Genomic DNA, 23,036 nt, shown 5'->3' on the forward strand with positions numbered 1-23,036 from the left:
AAAATTTGTTGATCTTAATTGGGCCCTTCTGGCTATATTCGATTCTAGACCCAAATGGGCCATTGGAATTTTAAATAGAGCATTTATGATGTCTCCGGTCATACATTTTATGGGTCGGATTCGCTTGGATGTCGATTTGGTGGGGTTGGGTTCAGGTTCATTGTGAACCGGGTCTGATCTACAATACAACGGTTTGGGTAAGATGGGTTCCGTTATAAAGAGGTTTTGAATCCATAAATAGTTTTGTTGGATTTGGTTAAACAAACCGCGCCCGACCCAAACAGGGAAAAGCCCGTTATTTTCGATTGCCCTTCAGGTCCCCTTCAGAGTAAGAGTATTTCGCTTCCCAAAACGGTGGGAACGGAAAAGGGCCAGCTTCGCCTGGTTTTGGTTGGGGAGCAAGGAAGGCAAGTGAGCAAGTGGAAGAGGGATGCATGCCTACAATCGGCTGCTCAACGGCGGTTACTTTTCGTCTTCCTCCTCTCCGCCGTCGTCACCGCTGCGCTCGCCCCGGCTCCGGCATGGGAAGGGCTGGGGCGGCCGTTTTCCGGAGGGAGGAGCCCCCAGGAACGTCGTGCAGAGGGTCACGTGGATCCTCCTCTCCGTGCTCCTCCGGAGGCAGGCCGTCTTCCTCTTCGCGCCCATCATCTACATCGCGATTATGCTTTACTACATGAGCTCCGCCATCCCTAACATCTCAGACTCCCCGACGCCGGGATCCGTCTACCGCAGCCACGAGGTGTTCGCGAACCTCTGGTCGGACATAAATGCCGATAACTCGAGCTCAGATGTGGTTAGTTTTTCTTTCCCCGTCCGATCTTCAGTGTCTCTATTTGTTTTTCTGTTTCGGTTTCTCGGTAGGTATCGGTTTCTTTGATCTGAATTTCCTTTCTTTGCGAGAGTCTTTTGATTCGAGATCCTTGAGAGGAAATATCTGATCTTTTGCATGGCGTGAATTTCTTTGATCCATTTTATGCAACGGAAGTTTCTATGGTTGATGAGAACTGTGGGAGCCTTTGTGTAAGTGTGATAGAGATCAAGGATCAATTAATGCTGAATTATTTTTGCTTTTTATTTTTCTCGAATTTTAGTTTTAGGGATCTATGATTTAGTGCAAACATTTTTTTCTTTTTATTGATTGGAAGCGTGTTTGATTTTGTAATTCTGTCCAAGAAACAAGGTTTTAGTGCTCTGTAGGATGATGAGGTATCCTCATGATAAGAATGCAATCTTTAGACAAAATAGCATGAGATGTATGAGTTTGGTCATCCCAAAGCTTTGCCAACTTGCATGCTTACTACGGGGAACATAACGTTATCATTAAGGGGAATGCTTTTGCTGCCTGCATATAGTGACAATACAACCTGCGTTGATTTTAAGTCAGTGTTTTCTTCAGGGTGACTCTGATCAATGAAAAAGGGTAAGTGATGCATATGATCCTGAAGATCCAAACATTGAAGACAAGTTGGATTCAAATCCAACTCACCTGACCCGATCCAGGATGTGATCCGTTGGAGATCCAATCATGCACGACTATCTTTGTCCAATTGGATCTTCGAGAACCCAAATCTGTTTTGAATGCCGTATTTCAATTTCTGAGATATTTTGCATTTATCTTCTCAGAAATTGTATTTTTTGTTGTTTGCTGATGATATTGTTTTGATTGATGAGTCTAGAGTTGGGGTTGATCTTCGAGAACCCAAATCTGTTTTGAATGCCGTATTTCAATTTCTGAGATATTTTGCATTTATCTTCTCAGAAATTGTATTTTTTGTTGTTTGCTGATGATATTGTTTTGATTGATGAGTCTAGAGTTGGGGTTAATGCTAAGTTGGAATTATGGAGACAGACATTGGAAGCAAGAGGTTTTAAGTTGAGTGAGAGTAAGACAAAATATATGGAATGTTGGTTTAGTAAGCAACGAAGTAGTGATGGGAGTATAGTGAAGCTTGATGAGCAAGAAATATTGGTGGATGATTGTTTCAAATATTTGAGATCTATCATTCAAAAGTATGGAGAAATTGATAAAGATGTAAATCATAGGATAAAGGTTGGGTGGATGAAATGGAAAAGTGCAACTAGAGTGTTGTGCGATCGTAGAATGCCATTGTGGTTGAAGGGAAAGTTTTATAGGACGACTATTAGGCCCGCTTTACTATATGGTACGGAATGTTGGGTTGCCAAGAGACATCATATTCAAAAAATGAGTGTAGCTGAGATGCGTATGCTTAGATGGATGTGTGGAAATACAATAAAAGATAAGATTCAGAACAAGGAGATACGTAAGAAGGTAGGCGTTGCACCCATTGAAAATAAGATGAGAGAGAATCGTTTACGGTGGTTTGGACATATTTGGCGAAGGCCAAATGATGCTCCAGTTAGAAGGATGGAGAAATGGAAAAATATATTAGTTAAAAGAGGTTGGGGTAAGCCTAGGAAGACTTGGATGGAGATGATAGGAAAGGATATGAATGCTTGGAACCTCACAAAGGACATGGCATTGGATAGAAATGATTGGAGGAGAAGGATTCATGTGGAAGACCCAGAATGATTTTCTTTGTTGGTTCATATCGCCGACCCCAATTGTTTTGGGATGAAGGCGTAGTTGTTGTTGTTGTTGTATTTTGTCAAATTAAGGAATCATATTAAATATTTTTTTTATTTTTTTTAGGTGCTGGATTCTACGGATCTGGATAGTTCTAGTGTCCTGTAGGATTTTTTTTGTGGTACTAGAAGGTGTACGGGGATCCCAGGTAGTTTTTTTTTTTTTTAGAAAATTTTGTTCCTAGCATTGTTTTTAGCAGGATCCGATTTATAGCAAGTTTGGATCTTGCCCAAGATCCAAACCCATTAGATCCTATGTGGTGCCACCTTTGGAGGACAATGTTAGTCTTCATTTGAATTCAACCTTGACTTAGAAGTCAAAGTGGTTGTTGGCAGTGTTTTAAAGCTTTGTTCTAAATCTGGCTTAGTCAAGCCTTGGGAGAACTCCAACTTGGTGAAGGGCTCTCTCTCATTATGAGGACCCTTCCCCCATGTTTTTAAGAGGCCAAGGGAGGTATCCAGTAAAGAAGCTTTTGGTTTTGTGTTTGAAAAAAAAAATCTGGAGAAGAAAAATGGGTTGAGAAACCGTGGTGGAGGTTGCTGGTTCAACAAAGTGCGTGAAGCCTTGGCTGCTGTGGTGGGATTGACCTGGACAGAGTAAACGTCGTGTGTTGCTGTTCAAGCTGTTCGTGAACCATCCGTGTGGTGGCTGGAAACCGTGTTCTTTTTGCTGGCTGCAAAATAGATACCAATTTCTGCAACTTGTTCCTTGCATTTCTGCAAGCTTATGACTGATTGTGATTTTTATTTGAAACTTGTTAATTTGAACTGTGTTTGTTTAGATTAAGCATTTGTTGCTTTGTGATTGTGTTTGAATCGAAGTTCTTGCATTGTTAAGTTGCTCATTGTCATTGAGCTTTTCTAAGTCTGCTTTTTGCGTATTTTGGATAGTTGGTTTGCTAAATCTCGTTTTTCTGCTAAGGAAGTTGTTTCTGCACTCGAATCTGTCTGATACAGTCCCAGTGTTTCGATCGTATCTCCCTAGATACGGGTCCAAATCGGGTGATCTTTGGCTTGTTGGAGAGCTAAGATCCTACCCTTCAAGTTTTTTGTTTACCGTTTTTCTTGAAGCGTTGTTGTTTTGTCGTGAAAATTTTTGGCAAGTTTCTGACGTCTGGACAAGACCAGAGTTTTGTCTGGTGTTTTGCATATCTACTATTGTTCTGTATTTTCTTCATATCTCATTATCTGTTGAATGAAAATTTGTGAGTCATAGCTTGTTGGAAATCTAACGTCTAGCTCTTCAAGTTTGAAGTTTATCATTTTGCCTGATTCGTTTTTGTTGAGTGTCGAAAATCTTTGGAAAATTTTAGTTTGTTGTATGTGGCCTGAGCTAACCTCTGTTGTTTGAAGTTTCTGGCAGAGTTTTGTATTTATGTCATATCTTTCTCACTATATGTTTGTTTAATGATCTGATTGATGTTTTGGAAAGTTAATACTGAGATGAACAACTTTAATGTTACACACATCTAGTGATTCGGTTGCTTGTTGTGTCCAAAAATTGGTTTTGTTTCTGCATACTAGAAATCTTCAAACTAAAAGTCATACAGTTGACAAAAGTCACAGGGATTCGGCTAGCTGGGTGCCGCATCCGCGTCGACGTGGGTGCAGCACCAGGTGTGGTCAACCCGACCCTAGGTGCATTGACCGCACCCAGGGTCATTTCGGTCCAGTTTTGGATTTTTTTTTTTAAATTTTGCCTTATGAAATGGGCTGCGGAATTTTTTTAAAAAAATCTTGGGGGGGGGGGGGGCTGCCCCCCTATAAACCCCCTGCCAGGGGCGCCCCTCCTAGACCCCCGCCCGCTGACCGTGCAACGGGACCCGCGCCGGAGGGAGCCCTCGGACTCCCCTTCCTGCAAGGGCAAAAACTATGAATCAGGCTCTACAACTCATCGTGGACATGATCTTCTCTTTGAGAAAGAAATCTCTGACTCCCTCAGAAATGTCTTTAGATACAATAGACCAGAATGAAGTAAAAAAGCTATCTAGGTACCCATCTAAGCTTGGGGCGCTATCTCCATCAAGAATAAAGACCACCTTAACCACCTCCTCTTCCAACCCCATGGATCTGGACAACCTTTAAAAGGGTTACGATTGATGTAACCCTTGACAAATAACTTGAAAAAATAATTTGTGGCCTCTCAAAAAATACTCTCTTCCCACCACATAGGATTCGTCCTCCCTCTAAAGTCAATTCATCTGTTTACGCTACGTATTGCGGTTTGTCATAAGGTGGAAGAGTTGGGATGATCTGAACATCCAATGGTCATTAACGAAGCAGCGATCGATCCTACTGACACGATAGTTAGGACCAACTTGCTTGTTATGCCAAGTAAAACAGGAAGACCCATCAATCTCTATCAGTCTTGCTAAGTCTATGAAATCATTGAATTCATTGGCACCCATATGATAGGTAGTCAAATCCCAACATTTAGAAATATGTTTGGTAACCTTCTGATCACTAATGAGCAATCATGGATGCGGGACCCGTGCAGGGGGAACCCCCAAACCCCCCCTTAATATATATATATATATATATATATATATATATATATATATATATATATATATTTTTTGCCCCTGCCGCACCCCCTCACCCAAGGTTTTTGAAAGTGCCGCACCCCCGCACCTGCATCCAGGGTCATTTCGGTCCATTTTTTGGAATTTTTTTTTTAAATTGCCCTATGAAATGGGCTGCGGAATTTAAAAAAAAAAATCTTCGGGTGGGGGGGGGGGGGGCGCTGCCCCCCTATAACCCCCCACTAGGGGCACCCCCCCCCCCCCCCCCCGCCCGCTGACCACGCAGCGGGACCTATGCCGAGGGGAGCCCCCTTCCTGCAAGGGCAAAAACTATGAATCATGCTCCACAACTTATCATGGACATGATCTTCTCTTTGAGAAAGAAATCTCTGACCGCCTCAGAAATGTCTTTAGATACAATAGACCAGAATGAAGTAAAGAAGCTATCTGGGTACCCATCTAAGCTTGGGGCGCTATCTCCATCAAGAATAAAGACCACCTTAACCACCTCCTCTTCCAACCCCACGGATCTGGACAACCTTTAAAAGGGTTACGATTGATGTAACCCCTGACAAATAATTTGAGGCCTCTCAAAAAATATAATTTGAGGCCTCTCAAAAAATACTCTCTTCCCACCATATCGGATTCGTCCTCCCTCTGAAGTCAGTTCATCTGTTTACGCTACGTATTGTGGTTTGTCATAAGGTGGAAGAGTTGGGATGATCTGAACATCCAGTGGTCATTAACGAAGCAACGATCGATCCTACTGACGCAATAGTTAGGACCAACTTGCTTGTTATGCCAAGTAAAACAGGAAGACCCATAATCAATCTCTATCAGTCCTGCTAAGTCTAATAGGTAGTCAAATCCCAACATTTAGAAATATGTTTGGTAACCGTCTGATCACTAATGAGCAATCATGGATGCGGGACCTGCGCCGGGGGGAACCCCCGGACCCCTTTCTATCTATCTATATATATATATATATATATATATATATATATATATATATATATATATTACATTTTTGCCCCTACCGCACCCAAGGTTTTTGAAAGTGTCGCACACCCGCACCCTTACCCATGTGACATAGCAGTTGACTGAGAAAACATATCAATGTATTTGAATGAGTATAAATCCAAAATTTGCAAATATAGGCTTGTTGGAAAGGTTAGATAATTCTGAACAACTTCTTTATTCTGAGTGTTTCCAATTTCAATCGATTGAGGGTCCGAAAATCCTCTCCAAACTGTCGGACTGGTCACCTGCCTGTTCCGGGTGTCCTGTCCATCCGTCTCATAGAACTTGTCGTAACTCGATCATCACAGATCCAAATTCTGTGATCTTGGATCCGTTGGAAAGGTGTGCTCGTTGCGCAACTTTCCCGTGTTTACTCCGTCTGTCGAAACAGAGCGCTACTGCCCCGAATCTCAGTGTGTTTGAGTCCTGGTCGGACGCACCTGTTATAGACTTAGCTTCTGCTCGTAGAGATCCATTTGGATCTCGGTTCATGAATCGACTCATACATCGATTTTACATCAGTAAGCGTTTGAAAACGTGAGGAACTTCGTAACTAAGATGTGATTATGTAGGACCTTTGCATTTGCAAAACCAATGCTGGCTAGCCTTTACATAGGAAAAAAGAAAAGGAGGAAAAGCAAAACTCCATTATTGGGACTGTGGCAAGTAACATGGGACTTGTGATCGATGTTTGCTTTTCCATTATATAATGGCTGTTGTTTGAAATTGGTAACCGCAAGATGGGGTGAATCTCTCATAATCTCTTCCTGGCTCCTATTATATAGTATCTCTTGACAAAGAAAAAGAAAAAAGCTTTACACTTGTAGTGAACTCCTGCTTCTTAGCTTTGTCAGTTGACTGATCTTCAATGACAATGTCTCTGAGAAAGTGGTAAGTGTCTGTTAAATTTGATTATAATCATGGTCTTTTCCTTAATGCATCTCGATCTCAGGATTGCAGGAAATGTTGCAAAGGAATCAATATTTTTGCAAAAAGAGGTTTATCAAAAACCAAAGAGATGAAGCTGAGATATTGGCACTACCACCTAACAGAGCTGGGAAGCCTGGAGTTTTATGTTTCAATGGGATCAGCTATAGGTCTAGACAGATGACTAAAAGAATATTAGAAATATATTCATGCTTGGATTTTATGGATCATTATTGTCTTTATGTGGTTGTTAAAAGTTTTTTTTAGGATTTTTCAAAAGTTTCCAAATTTCCTAGACTTTTTCAAAAATTTCAAAAACCTCCCTAGGATTTTCAAGATTTTGCAAACTTTTCTAGATTTTCTAGGGTTTTCCAAAATTTTATAGGGTCCTTCAAGTCTTTTGATATTTCCAAGATTTTTTTGGCATTTTCTAGAATTTCTTAGGAAATTTCTAGTAGTTTCTATGATTTTCCAAGTTTTTAAAAAAAAAAAATCAAACTTCCTTATGCCACTAATATTCTAATTAATGGGTTTTGAATCTACATGCTTTTAACCTACTAGGCTATTACAAATCTCATGTTGCTTCATGTGCATCTCTTTATAAAAGTGGAATCAGAAAAGTTAATATATTATAATCTAAATTCTAAAGATTAAGCAAAACACGTTATTTCAAATATTTTCATATCTACATCTCTTGGATGTATTACACGTTGAAAACCACAGTTTACCAAAATATCATATCTGTGGTGCTTGTATGGTTTATGTATGTGTCCACCTTTCATAGGAGCTGTTTGCTTCTTCAATTCCATTCACTAGATATATTCCATTCAATATATCCAAATGGCTTTAGTTGACTTCACAGCCAAGCACTGCTCAGTCAATATCTGATAGGTAAAGGGTTTTGGATCCTACCCGACCCGGTTTCATCTGGGCAACAACCAAGATTGTCGTATGGACTGATGAACTGAATCAGATCTGGAGCCGACTCGACTCGGTTTGCCCCGGTGACAACCTAGGTTGCCGATTAGTCCATTTGACTATGGGTGGGATCCAGACCTGACTCGTTTCGCTTGGGCGACAACCTAGGTTGTCGTCCTAGCGGTGGTTGGTGCCTTTTCCACCCCCCATTTTTGTGGGTTTTCTCTTTGAGTTTTTCCAATGTTCCACCAAAATCTCCCGAAATGAAGTGTGTCCCACTCATTTTTAATAAAAAATCTTGAGATTTTACTGTTTTTTAGGTGTTTTGTAAAACCAGATAACTTGAATACCTATGGATTACAAAACAACCAAAACACAGTAGATTTCTTTGGATTGAGGGGGATCATAGTTTTTCTATTGTTTTTCAGACCAAAAGCATTAAAACCAAGTTTCATGACCCAAATCTCTCAACAATGTAGGAGAAAAACGGGTAAAAAGACAAAAAATGGGAAAAGCAAAGGTTTTTAAGAAAGTATACCTTTCATCCGAATTTTCTGCCTCTAAATCTAGGATTCTATGTGAATCTTTGTTGTTTTCCTTGGAGGACACCATGTTCTTCGAAAATTTTTAAGAAAACAAGGGGAAAATGGTGGAAATTTATGGAAATTGGTGGAGTTTTTGGGACTTTCACACACTTTACCCTTCACTTGTCATTCCATAGTTTGGATCCGAATCAGATCCAAACTAGGTTGTCATCTGCATTGTTTGGATCCAGATCTGGATCCGGATCCGGTCCCAAGCCAACTAGTCGTCCTCCCCCACTAGTCGTCGATACTGTTTGGACATGGATCCAGATCCAAGCCAAGTTGTCATCCATGCAGTGTTTGACTTGGACTAGGTTCCTCATTCCACCAAAAATAACTCCATGTCATCTTCGATACTTCTTTGATGTTCCTCTCAAAAATCTGCACAACATTTTCATTCCCGTGGCCCGACATGGTGTCTATAAGGTTCATCAAGTTTAGACAGGTTCTGTTTTGGTCTGAATGGGTTTGGTTGGTATAATTTTGGGGTTCAGAATGGGTTGGGGTTCAGCTGAGGCTTAGTTTGGGTACTTTATTTTCTAGAATTGATGAAGCAGGATGCACTATCAAGTATCAATCAAAGAGCATAGGGGAGTTGTTGCCCATGTTTTTCATTGCCTCATTTTCAGTGTTTATTATTTCCATGTTAACAAAAGCACATCAAATTAGGAAGATCTGGCATAAAACATGGTTTTAAAATATTAAAGAACCTAAAAACACAAGATAATGCATAAGCTGCAGGTTTCTTATGCAACCGTTATTGTTCTACTGGTTTAAACAATAGTCTTCTCAGGCACATAACTCTCTCAAATTTCATGCTGTTTGAAAATAGGAGGAAACAATGCCGAAATAAATACTTCGCATGGGCAGAGTGGGATATCTTATTGGGATGATAGAAAGGGGGAGCTACATTTCTCCTGGGTGAGGCAGTGGTGGAAGAACAGACTTAGCTAATCTTGGACTAGGGCTATTTGATTAAAATTGAAAATCCTCAAGCATGACATGCAACAGAACAAAAAAAAAAGATTTGAATAAATAATATGTAAGACTTCATCATTATGAATTTATTGGCCCTATCTTTGAACTTAGTTGAGAAGTATGATATTGACTTCCAGCCACCAAGTTATGAGGAGACAAGAATGTGGATTTCAAAAGATGCAGTGGCAGACACATAATTGTTCATCCTATAATGGTAGATGACTGGACTGGAACAAGGATGAGAGTAACCTTTTGGCAATAAAAAATACAAATATAGAAATAGCACAAGCCAGAGTTCATAGAGATGAGAGTTATTGAGAGGCTCTGGGCAGGCCAGCATATAAAGAGTATATTTTTTACTGTGAATCAATATTAATTAAACAGAAATAACACATGCGAGAGTTGATAAATACAAATATAGAAAATTTCCGCCTTCTGCTTCCTTACAAAGTATACATTATCCAATCTAATCAGCATGTCCCGAGCACCTAGTGCAAGAATTTAAAGCAGGAATGTTATTATATGGTTCAATTTTGTCATGCATATTTTCTTGGTGGTATTGCCATGATGCTGACTTACAGTGTCTAATGTTAGAATTTCAAATGTATGTGGGGGTTTGATAATGTCTGCACAGCTGGAGCTATTTAAGCATCTATGCCACATAGGTGCGGACGGTGTGACACAACAGTTAAAAAAACTTGGGTGTGTGTGTGTATATATATATATATATAGAGAGAGAGAGAGAGAATGTGTATCTTCCAGACCATTTATCTCCTAGACCTCCTTAAAAAGCATGCTTGCTTGAGTTTTTTGCATAATCCAAACTTGTAGATGTGCTTATTATTGCTTATTTACTAAAAATCATACTTTGGTTCAAATCAATTTAACAAAAAATCTTGATTTTTTATCAAATTTTTGGTACAATATATACCATTGATTTTTTATGGAGTTGAAAACAGTCAAACACATCTAAACATGAAAAATGTTTAAACTAATACATGTTTTCTACTAATTAAAGTATAGAGATTACATCTATGGGTTTTAGATTGAATAAAAAATACATGCATGTAACTATGTTTTCTAAAGGGGTCTGGGATGGTCTGGGAGATAAATGGTTTGGAAGATACATCTCTCTCTCTCTCTCTCTCTCTCTCTCTCTCTCTCTCTCTCTCTCTCTCTCTCTCTCTCTCTCTATATATATATATATATATATATATATACATACATGTGTGCATTATGTATAATAAAGATAAAACTGGACTTGGTTAGGGTTAACCGAATCCACTTTCAGCCATAAATGGACCTCAGTGTGGTTGACTTCACCTGACACAAGGAAGCCTTGTCCAAGTGCTGCACCTGCATCAGTGCGAATGCGACACAGGTGTGTTGCCCTTTTAGATGTGTCCATGTTACATAGTTTAGCATGGATTTTTTCTACTATTAATCAAAGGGATCTGGTATTGTATCTTTATATTTTGCTTGCTTTTGAGAGTATCTAGGTACTTGCATTGAATTTGGTTTCCAAGTTGTAACTTCTTGTGTATTCCATGTATATTATATTAGTAATCCAAATGTCAGTTGTGGCATATGATTGTTTCATTTTGTGCATTTGTGTCAAATAGTATGCTCTTGTCCTTGATGTCTTTTTGTGTTTTTTCCAAGATAACATGTATGCTTGGTGTTTCTTTTTTATGTTTTAACATAGTTTAATTAAACTGTTTTAGTTAAGGTCTATATGGCGACAATGATATAAACGTGGTGAGTGGAAGCCATGTATAAACCAGACATTTGAAGGAGGTATAATCTATTACTTATACTTTTAACGTGGAACCAAATAGCAAAATCTATTTTCTTGCTCCCATTTTGAGAACATCTAAAGAACCATGTGTGCGTACTGTTAAAATATTATGTCTCTTTTAACTGTAAACTGAAATACCCATCAGGGGTATTTCAATCTTTTTACTCAATAGGTGTCAGCCACCCTAATGGGCACATTTTTACTTTTTCTTTTTTTATTTACTTTTGCCTTTTACACCTTTTTCTTTTTACACTTTTTTTCTTTTTGACTGTTGTAAAAGGGACAGCTCCATATAGCTGTTGGAGCTGCCCCAACAGTCACAAATGTGACCGTTGGGTGCAGCTCCAACAGTCATATTGAGCTGCACCCTGTGGCTTCTTTTTGCATTATAAATAGGCCTTAGTGGCCCTTGTAAACATATCTTTTTTTTGTGAGAGCATATGCAATATCAATGCTTTTGTAAAGCCCCTCTTGGGAACTTTTGAATTGAAGTTCATTTTGTTTCATGCTTTTGTGCATGTGTATCCGTGCACTTGTGAGTGTTCTCCTTTGTGCCTTTGTGCACTCTTTGTATTTCTTGTATTGTGGTGTTACACACAATCTCTTTTTGTAGAGATTTTCACACATACATGCATACAAACATGGTATACTGGTATGTGTGTGTGTTGGCACTTTGCTATCTCGTGCATGTTGATATCCAGTATCATATATTTCCTTGCCATTTTCCCCTTGTAAGTTTCTGAGCTTACACACACATGGCAGTAGGCTGTCAACGAATCCAGTTTGTATTGGGTACCCGACCTGACCCGAACCCGAATTTCTGGGTATGGGCATGGAAAGTGCAGACCTGAATAATATTTGGGTCAACCCGAGCAATATGCAGGCTGGGTTTGGGTCATGATTTTCGCTGAGTACCCGACCCGACCCAGTTTTTTTGCATGGAACCGGTCCTACCTGAGTATTTTATATATTTTTAATAAAAATAAATTTATAAAATTATGTGGGTCCTGGTTTGGGATTCTATTTTTGTGACCTGACAAAACCCGAACCCGAACTCGAACCCGATTTTTAGCTATATGTTGACCTGGCCCTGACCCGACCCATTGACAGCCCTACAATGGAAACATGCACGTGTGCACTTGCACCAGCTTAGCCACATCTGGAAATATGAACCATGTAGTTCATTCACATATAGATTGTTTTTGTGCCATTACATCGTTGAATGTATACCTTTGGTTTTTCTGTTATACAAAAGGTGATTTACAGAAGAAATTAAGCTATGATGGAGGGCTCTTTTTCTTTTCCCCTTTGTTTTTCTAAAAAAGTATCATGCAATTCTTTCTTTCTTTCTTTCTTTCTTTCTTTTGTCTGACTATCCATGCAGGATGATCTCTAAGACTTTAACTACCTATACTTTGGATATGATCCTCTTTTTTTCAGATATCACTTAGATCTTGGTTATGAATTACTTGAGCATGAGGCATGGTCTTTCTGATGTCAATAAAATAACTGATCTTCTATAATAATTGCATTCTCTGGGAAAAATGTGTTATGCATGTAGGCCATGATAGTGGTGTTTCTTTTGAGACTAAGAGGGGTTCTTTGTGTTGAATTGTAGACTTACCGGACTCCAATGGATTCATCTACATTGTGGCAAATGGCGTGGTTTAAATCAGCAATGCACATCGGTACTGCTGTGTCTATATTATCAAGAACTGAATGATTTATCACAATTCTTGGTTTATGTAGGTGGGTAACTGCTGTTGCATTTGTGTTACAGATATGCAATGAGGTTGCAGTGGCAGGCTCTCTGAATGCGACTCTTGTAGTCCCCAATTTTTATTTGAACAGTGTTTGGAAAGATCCAAGGTAATGTACTTTTTGTTTCTTACTTTGTGTCTGCTATTTTTCTGATTGACTTGTTGACTAATGGGTAGTACTTAAAAGCTTAATATTGGTTGTTTAAATCATAATCACAACAATGGTTTAGCAATAACTATCGGGAGTGCTTCTCATGGAGAAAATTAAAAATAAATGTTTTTTATTTGAACAATCTTGGAGATTTTGAAACCAAAAATATAATAATATGAAGGCATGGAAAATATTGAAGAAATTTAAAATACAAAATTTTCAATAAACTATTATAATATAATGATGTAATTGAGACACTTGTTTTGCAGTTTGTTTCAATGTATTGAGACACTTATTTTAGTTGTGATGAATTTAAAAAATGTCATTTGTGACTATGGTTTGAAGGCAAGAACTGGAAAAACTTTATTGGAAAATGACTCGTATGAGAAAATCTGTTCTTTAATAATTAATATATAATAGTTATATACCAATCGCTTGTTTACCTGATGCAACTCATAATCTCTATCTCTTGAAAAAGTTTTAGCTCCTTATGTATTAATTCAAGTGAAGTTTTGGCTTACTCTGCTAAATATCTTTAAGAGAATTATCAAAATTTGCTGTATGTGAATAATAATATATTGTTCTTTAAAAATATTCATCTTTTGCAGAGTTGAAAGCTCATTAGTCGTAGCATCTATTTATCTGATTTTTATTAATAAGCATTGGAATGGTCTATAGGGATGCAGAATGAACCAAGCAGCTTGTGGTTGTTGAACTTGGTTTGGCTCGTCAGTGCTCATCTGGGCTCATAAAAGAAATTTGGAGAGCTGAGTTGCTCATGTAGAATACGGAGCATGGATAAGGGTTGATTGCTTAGCAGGACTTGTATAGGTTCGTTAAAGTTAAAATATATGTAACTTAAGTGCTGTTTATGTCATATAACATAGTATTGGGATAGGCGGTTGAGGTATATGGCTTTCAAATAAGTAGTCTGGGGTTATATTCATTCTTGCAATGTAATAAACGGCATATATTTCTTCTATAATGAGCTAGCTCGAGCTTGGCTCATCTTGCTTGGGCTCAGGTCAGTTCAACTCATCACGAGCTGGGGCTTGGTATGAACCTGGATGAGCTGAGGTTGCACAGCCCAAGCTTTGGCTTTTGGGGCTAGTTTACAAGCTGTAATTGTCAATCTGTTTACTTGGTCATAGGTTTTCTCTTTTCTCAATTAAACGGAGTTTGCATCTATTTCATCCAAATGAGTATCTGGGATACATTTTGATGTAGGCCGCAGGTTTTGGTATTTTTCTTTACAGATGAACAGTGATTGGCTTGACATAATTGTTAAAATATGGTTGTTTTATATATATATCAGGGGTATTTTGGGCATTTCATCTTTTGTAATAGGGTCAGCCTAGTAGGGGCTGTTTTGTAATTCTGTTTTTATCTTTTATGTTTTTGGGTTTTGTTATTTTCAGTTCATGTGTATGACCGCTAGTTGCTAGTTGGACTGCCCCCCTTTGCCCTCTCTTGTGCTTATAAATAGGGACTTTCCCTATTGTCTATGTATGCTTTTCTAAGCATTATTGTGACTCAATACAAATCATATTTTTTATATTGTGATTATCTCCATTGTGAGATTGTGATTGACCCATTAGTGGTCATTTTGTATTTGTGCTCTCTTTCCATTGTGAGATTGTGATTGACCCATTAGTGGTCATTTTGTATTTGTGCTCTCTTGTAGCCCTTAGTGGCATTCTCTTGTATTTATTGTTGTTTCATTTCAATAATATCATTGAAGTTGTTTTGACAAAGGTAGGCATGATACTCCCTGAGTAAGCCTACTGGGCGAGGATCTAACTGTACAAAGCTGAGTAGGAATTAGTTTGGGAATTTGGGTATATCTTGTGGGTAATGGATCCGGATCCGGACCAATTGGGGGAGCACTAAGGTTGAGTACTATGTCACATGGGTACGGGTACGGAGGGTACGGCACGGAAATTCCAAAAAATGTGGGTACGGGGACACGGCGGAATATATATATATATATAAAGAAAATATTTATAAGTCTGAGTAGTAATAAGTAATTAAGGCAAAGTATATGGAGTTCTTTTGTAAACTATTCTTTAACTAATCCCTATTTAAAGGGATTAGGGATCAATGATACGTGTGCTCTCTCTCCCTCTAATTTTCTCTCTCTCTCTCTCTCTCTCTCTCTCTCTCTCTCTCTCTCTCTCTCTCTCTCTTTCTTTTGCCTGTGGCTGATTGGTCGCTGGGTCTAGGCCTGGTGGCTAGGTTCAATCTAGCCAGAATCAACATGGTATCAAAGCAAACACACCCAAACACCTTGGAGTTCTTTTGTAAAAGTGTTTATTAAACCACTTGCTAGTGTGGGTTTTCTCAGATGTTATGACAAGCTGAGCATGATAGATATATATGCTCCAGCTTGAGGGGGAGTGTTAAAAGAAAATATTTATAAGTCTGAGTAGTAATAAGTAATTAAGGCAAAGTATATGGAGTTTTTTCGTAAACTATTCTTTAACTAATCCCTATTTAAAGGGATTAGGGATCAATGATACATGTGCTCTCTCTCCCTCTAATTTTCTCTCTTTTCCCTCTCTCTCCCTCTCTCTTTATCTCCCTCTTCCTCTTTCTTTTGCCTGTGGCTGACTGGTCGCTGGGTCTAGGTCTGGCGGCTAGGTTCAGCCAAAATCAACAATATAAAATAATCAAAAATCAAAATCTATTATTCCAACAAGACAACATAAATTAATTTAACATTTAAACAATTAACATTTAACAACCAACTAAACTAGACAACTTTTATTCAAATAAATCAAAATTCAATAACAAGTAAAACTACAACTACAACTAACAAATTAATATTTAAGAAACAAGTTATAACAAGCTAATAACAATTTCAGATAAATAGATAATAGACATTAATACCTAACAATTAGCACTTAGCAAACAAAACTATAGAATGGAAAATCGAGAGAGGGAGACAAAGATGAGGAAGACAAGAGAGAGAGAGACATGGATGGGAAATCGAGAGAGGGAGAGAAATGAGAGAAGCCAGTCGAGAGGGAGACAGAAAGAGGGACAAAGACGAGAGGAGTACCTGAGCTGCGCAGAGAGGGTGACACTGCGAGGGGCGAAGCGGGGCTGTGAGGGGCGGAGCGACGCTGCGAGGGGCAGAGAGAGGCGGCGCTGCGAGGGGCTAAAAAACACTGATCTGAAAAGAATAATTTGGTTTATGACATTATCTGTTTTCCATGCTTCAAATTTTGTATAATGTACTGAACCATGTTTCCTTGCTTTGTTCTTAACTTGCTGCCTTTAGAATAGTGTGTAATTATAGTTTTATGTTTATTGTCTGTGCTTTCTGTTTCTCGCTGTTCTGCAGGTTGGATTGATGCTTAAGGACATGGGGTTTAGTAACACAACATCTATTTATTTGGCATCAGGAAAGATCTACCAGTCGGAGAGGACGATGGTTCCCCTACGAGAAATGTTCCCCTTATTGCAGACTAAAGAGACATTGGCCTCGCCTGAGGAGCTTGCACTATTTAAAGTATGATATCTCATGCTCCTCTTTTATTGTTTGTGTATCTGATTTATGTTTTGTTTTTTTTTTTAAGCAGCATATCACTAACTCATATGGTGTGATTACCAGAAATATTTTTCTAGGATGGCTGCTATCGATTACAGTGTTTGTCTTCACAGTGAAGTGTTTGTTACAACTCAAGGTGGAAATTTTCCTCATTTTCCAAGACTATCAGGCCTGACAAGAGAAAACTGGGTTTATTGCTTAATAATCCTAATATAGGGTATCTACCTAAAACCTTGATAGCATTAATAATGTTGATCTAGTTTTGGTCTCTGGTGCATAACCTGTGGCAATTCTGCATCCAGTTCAGATTGTTGGTTTAATTGACTAGCGTGCAATTAGTATTTGTGTTTTCAATTGGTCATATCTTATCAATAATTGCTTATAAAGGCCCAATATAGAAGCCCACTATGCTAGTAACTAAATGTTCATCAGACTTAACACCAATAGGTTGTCGATGAATGTTTAAAGTAAAAACCAAGAGTGATGAACCCTTATTTACTAACCTCTGCTGCTCGGGCCTACCATCGAGATTCTGATCCTTTTCATGTCTCCCTTAGAGTTTTCTGATTAGAAAATTTTCCCTTCTTGGAATAGGGTGTAATCTCCAAAGGATAGGTAACCCATCATATTTCTGTATTGTACCCACCTGTAAACATTGCAATAGACACATGTCAGGATCTCTGAAAAAGAAAGGTCTGTTGGGTGGCTGGGATGCCCTGCCTCAGAGAAGTCCCTCGTAGATGACCTTCCCAACCTATCAGACACCACCAGCTCCACTGTGAACTCTATTGTCTTTTCAGGGAGTTACAGAAATGAACTCTTCCTTCATCTTCAAACCTAATCATGCTCAAACCTTCCACATCCGAACTCCAGCACTGGTCTTTTGTCTTCTAGCATAAAAGCTTCTCCTTCCCTCCGTTGACCTCCAAGCTTCATTGAACAGGTTGTGCTGATCATTGCAATGGGTTCCTCTGAATTGCAGCGGCAAAGAAAACTCTGCCACCCTCTATGCATTACACAGGGCAGCCGATTGGTGACTGCCCAGCCAGCGGTAGCCTCATCCTTATATTCACTATGAACCCTCCATTCAGAGTTTAAAAATCATTTCCCAAACTAACATTAAGTACTCTCATGGACATCAAATATTAAACTTGCTAATGCCCTCAAACTACCATAAGAAAACTTAGAAAAGCTTATTAGGAGATTGGAAACACATGACCTTATGTAGGGTGCCAGACCAGGCCAATTTTGACGCAAGGGTAGTTTGTTATCGTCATTGTTGTTTTTCATTGGCTTTGGAGATTTATCCATAGTTACTGGATTCTTTATTTTGAGTTGTGACTAGAGAATTGCAACCCAGCATATCAACATTTTGGGAACTTTAAAGTTCAGGTGATGCTAAGTTCTCAACTAGGTTTTTAGGGACCTAATGACCCATGACCCACAACAGAAGACCCTGGTAATGATGGTTTTATCTTAATGCTAAGACACATGCATGTGCATGTGCATGTGTTTTTGTTTGCATAATTCAGAAATTTATGGAAGACGGTCTTTCTTCGTTAACTATGCAAACTAGTGTTTCTTTTGTTTTCTTACAGCTGCACCAGTGCAAGTTACATTAGGATATGGCCAGTCATCTGGTTATTCCAAGCAACAACAGATCAGACTCATGGGGAGTGGACACAAGCAACCTGCTTCTGCTTCTGGTACTTTACTTTTTCTTTCTATATCTAAGGGCTAATTGTGTACCTTCTTGATGCTCACTGTATCCTTCGTACAACCGTTTCTGGTAGATGAAAGTGGAACTGCAGCCTCTGCAGTTGAGGATAAAGAATATGAAGAACCCTTTGTAAGTTGCGTTTTTTTTTTTACCTTTCTTGAAACATATTGGTGTTGTCTTGTTCTAATAAACTTTTTGATACAAAGAAATGTAAAACATGGACAAAGTGATGTTTTAATTGCAGAACTATTACTCATATTATCCTATTTGTCTCCTTCTGAGGCGGCCATAATCGGGGGACCCTGGTGTGTATGTTTATTACTGTTTTGTGCTCTCTTCCTTGTCTTGGTTAAAGTGTTTGATTTCGTTTGTGAAGCAATCCTGATGTAAATTGAACAAATTTTTCTCCGTCTTGTACTAGAACTTCTTGATGAAAGGGAGTTTGGAGAACCTTCTACCTCAAATCTATACAACGAAGAATCTATAAATGCAGCTGTAGAGCTTGGCTTGATGGTTAAGTTGCCATTATTGATCACATGATTATTTTTTATTTTTCAGTTGTACATTGTTTTTGTTCAAAATTTATACCACCGACAGGAGGAGAAGGGCTGCAGATGTTCCTTTTTCATCTTCCAGTGACTGCCTTTGTTCAAGCGATCTGCAACTGCAACGGTTAAAGAAGCAGAAGGTGACCCCAGTTCAAGGTCACAAATACCATGCAGACTAGAAGATCTGCAGGCAGGCTTTATGGGGAAAATGATGATGTATGAGAGTGGCACCATCAAGATGGAAATTGGGGATACTCTCTCTCTCTCTCTCTCTCTCTCTCTCTCTCTCTCTCTCTCTCTCTCTCTCTCTCTCTCTCTCTCTCTCTGACACACACACATGCTTGCTTATTTCATTTTAATCCCATTTTTTGGGGGGTTTGTGTTCTTTAAGTAAATCGGACCATGTTCATGTGTCTGTGATGTTTAGTTTGTTAATTTTGTATGAACCAGTAAAATGCTACCTAATTGTACCTTTAAGGGACCATATTCATGTGTTTTGACGTGGTTTAGTTTAGTGTATCATATTGGCTGTACTTTGGATCCACCAACCATGAGAAGTTTTTTGCATCCCAGATTGGACCACCACACATAGGCAAAAGAATATGTCATAAAGTCCAAATGAGTTGGAAATACCAAGTAGTTCAAATGCCCATTCAAATACCAAGTAGTAGGTCATAAATCCAGCTGAGAACCGAGGCACATTCAAACACTAAGTAGTTCAAATGCATCCGCATAGGCCAGTTTGCTGAACACACACTCCCAACAACCCACCCACATCAATACATTTGCATCACGCTTCGGTTGATGGCTGTCATTATTCATCACTCGTGCACACAGACTCTTACACATTTGTGCAAACAAATAAATACTGGTATTCAAATATGAAATTCTTGATTCGTTTCTTGATTGTGCTAACATGAAACTATGCATGTTTGAATTTCCCTGTCTTTACACCACGATGGAATCACGGAACAGAGGGTGCTACTTGTTAAAATCCTCACGCACAATTCGCTTACAATCACAGAGTAGATAGAACACATAACCAAAAACACAGCTAGCCCAGTGACTTATCCAAGTGAAGTGAAAATTGGATTCTTCGCAGGAGCACCACAACTTTCTTGGTTCTGCAACAAGAAAGACTGCATTGTTAGTCACTATCTAACCTCTTCTCAACAAATCTGTTGAGAGGCCGGGCAGAAAGGACATGCTGGTCTCAAAATTCATAATGTTTTAGCATCACGATTGAGCTGCGAAGGATCTTATACCAATTGTAACCATCCAATCGCTATCAATGTGGCATGGAACATGTTTCTCTCTCTCTCTCTCTCTCTCTCTCTCTCTCTCTCTCTCTCTCTCTCTCTCTCGGGTGGTTGAAGTGAATGCAGTAAAGGTGATTTTCTTGTATTGGTGATGGTACAGGTTTCGCCTAGCCCAGAATGCACCTTCGCCCAAGACGTATGTGTGATCAATACCGAAGCGAAGCACTTCTGCAATCCCGGGGAACTCACCAAGCGTGCCGTCATAACCCCAGATATAGACAGCATGTTCGATGTCAAGATCGAGGATTCATAACAAATGCTCTGTTCCTCCCCCCCACCCCCAACCCTCACTCACATATTCAAAAGATGTTTGATCCTTTTTGGCAATTCGGTTGTATACAAAACCATATATGAATGCAAAAGCTTGAGAAGCTTCATAAATCTTTCGATTGAAAACTAACCAAGAGTCTATCATTTCGACGAATCTCTATTTACACATTTGAATGGCAAAAGATAAAAGGAGGAGGAGATCTCAGAAAAAACAAAAGATATACCGAAATTGGATGGTGGATTGAAGTATTGAACCACGATTGAATCATATAGGAGATTTGGTCATCATCCTCATGAACTCCTCGAAATTGACAGCGCCGTCGCCGTTCTTGTCGACACCGCGGATCATGTTCTTGCAGGCGGTGAGGGTGGTGTTCTCCCTCATGCTCCTGAGCACCTGGTGGAGCTCTTCGGCGGAGATGAGGCCATTGTTGTCACGGTCGAAGATGGTGAATGCGTTCCTGAGGTCCTCCATGCACTTGGAAGAGTCGGTCTCCTGGGTGTTCATCTGCAGGAACTCCTCCAGGCTGATGAACCCGTCGCCGTCGGTGTCCGCCTCCCGCATCATCGACTCCACCTCCTCCCTCGTCCCGGAGAACCCGAGGCACCGGAGCATCGACTCGAGCTCGTCGATGGAGATCTGGCCGTCGCCATTGGCGTCGAACTTGTCGAAGACGAGGCGCATGTCGCCTGAGTCCTGGATGCAGAGCGGGGAGGAGGTAAACGTCGAGGTGCAGGGGGCGGAGTCGTTGGGGGAGGAGCCGGAGGAGGAAGAGGTGGCGGTGATTGGGGTAAGGTTAGGGCTCCGTTTTGAGGGCTTCCTCTTAGGGTTCGGATTGAAGCAATTCAGGCTATTCAGCTTCATCCTCTCTCTCTCTCCCTCCCTCCCTCCCTCCCTCCCTCCCTCTGTGTGTGTGTGCGTGTGTGTCGTTTGACGGGAATTTCGCTAGGGAGGGAGGAGCGCCCCTTTTATAGGAAGGTGGCAATGGATGGGAGGGGAGGAACGCCCCTTTTATAATCTCTCTCTCTCTCTCTCTCTCTCTCTCTCTCTCTGAGTTGGGGTCACGGGTCTGAATCGGATAGTTGGTGTTAGGGTTGCTCCCAGATGGAGCTGTTGGCCGTGAATTTCAAGTTGTTGACAAGGTTTTGGCACCGGAGGGTCAAGTGGGATTTGGAATGGATTTCCAAAGGTGAAAAAGGATCTGTTCATCATATTGGGGTCGAGCTGATGCATCGATTAGAAATTGCTCCCCGCGTCCTTTCCCCAAGTCAAGTCGTACCGGTCTGATGGATGAAAACCCTGGGTCGTGTCTTTATTTTTCTAGGCAAAACAGAAGAATTTTGCCTGTTTTGTGGTGCTGGATTGGGCCGTATTCAAAACGGCGATTTTGGGCAAACACCATCGAATTTAAGTCAGCTAGTAGAAAACTAGGTGTAGGGATGGTACAGGCTGGAAAGGACTGAAAATAAATGACAGTTTGTGATCGAAAAACCAGTGGAACAACAAAACCCATTGAAAGATGTTTGATTTTTGAAGAAACTCATTTTAATTTACTGAGAGGGGTTTTTGTGGGTGTTTCATAGAGGGTCTCTCATAGGATGGATAGGGCACATGTTTCCTTTTTTAATGTTGTTGCTAGGGGAAGTACCACGGAGGGAATGGAACCAAACAGTCTTTTAGGTTAAGAGGGTGGGACCTCTGCAAATTTAGGTGCAACCTTCCATTGCAATTGGTCCACTTGTCAAGAAGAGAACCAAAAGATGTGGAGTCCCACTTATGTATCACCTTACTCCATTATTTCACCCACAAGTTGTGAAGATTAGAATGATTGAAACTCGAAAGATTATGGAAAAGGCCTTCGAAGCAAGTAAAAAAGATTGCTTATTCAAGGAAGCTTGAAAGGGACAAGAGAAAGAATCAACACCACACAGGCAAGACAGAATAAGAAAGTTAAAAAAAAAGAGCAAATTACAAATTGCAGCCCGAACTTTGCCCATATCACATATGACCACATATAGTTGCTTCTTCAAGGGGTCTTGAAAGGGACAACAAAATGAACCAAGACCACACAGGCAAGATAGAACAAGAAGGGAGGAGGAGGAGGAGATTACAAAATGCTGTCCAACGTTTAGACACAATATATGTCATAATAGCCCCAATCCTTTAAAACTTCGGGTAAGTTGTGACGGTAATAATATTCTTCTTCCCTCTATTAAACACTCCGGTGATTTGTTGGGCTTTCTATTGCTTTCTTTGTGTGAGTTACTTGATGTTGGCCAAAAGGCCGAGGACTGAAGCTGGTATGTGGTAACTGTGAAAACCTTAGGCGGTTAGATGTAACACTTCGAAAGCAACGCAGTTCA

The 23,036-nt window shown here is 39.8% G+C and overlaps 1 long non-coding RNA gene and 2 pseudogenes across 5 annotated transcripts; 2 read left to right on the plus strand and 1 right to left on the minus strand.

Annotated features, from left to right (window-relative positions):
* The first annotated feature begins 381 nt into the window (after positions 1-381).
* On the plus strand, positions 382-16,782 carry LOC149841518 (protein ESMERALDA 1-like; annotated as a pseudogene).
* Positions 15,840-21,546, minus strand: LOC149841519 (polcalcin Cup a 4 pseudogene; annotated as a pseudogene). Of its 4 annotated transcripts, none has more exons than XR_016431661.1 (2): positions 20,897-21,546; positions 15,840-15,898 (listed from the first exon to the last, which is right to left on the minus strand). The product of XR_016431661.1 is annotated as a polcalcin Cup a 4 pseudogene, transcript variant X4 (transcript). The 4 variants fall into 4 exon arrangements; XR_016431660.1 differs by lacking the exon at positions 15,840-15,898 and adding an exon at positions 16,825-17,461; XR_016431659.1 differs by lacking the exon at positions 15,840-15,898 and adding an exon at positions 19,113-19,199.
* Positions 16,914-18,655, plus strand: LOC149841520 (uncharacterized). The gene is made up of 3 exons (XR_016431662.1): positions 16,914-17,032; positions 18,414-18,521; positions 18,609-18,655. It is a non-coding gene; the product is annotated as an uncharacterized LOC149841520 (long non-coding RNA).
* Positions 21,547-23,036: the final 1,490 nt, after the last annotated feature.

The sequence above is a fragment of the Nuphar pumila genome, chromosome 4 (assembly GCF_984573655.1).
Source record: "Nuphar pumila chromosome 4, dmNupPumi1.hap1.1, whole genome shotgun sequence".
Taxonomy (NCBI): Eukaryota; Viridiplantae; Streptophyta; class Magnoliopsida; order Nymphaeales; family Nymphaeaceae; genus Nuphar; species Nuphar pumila.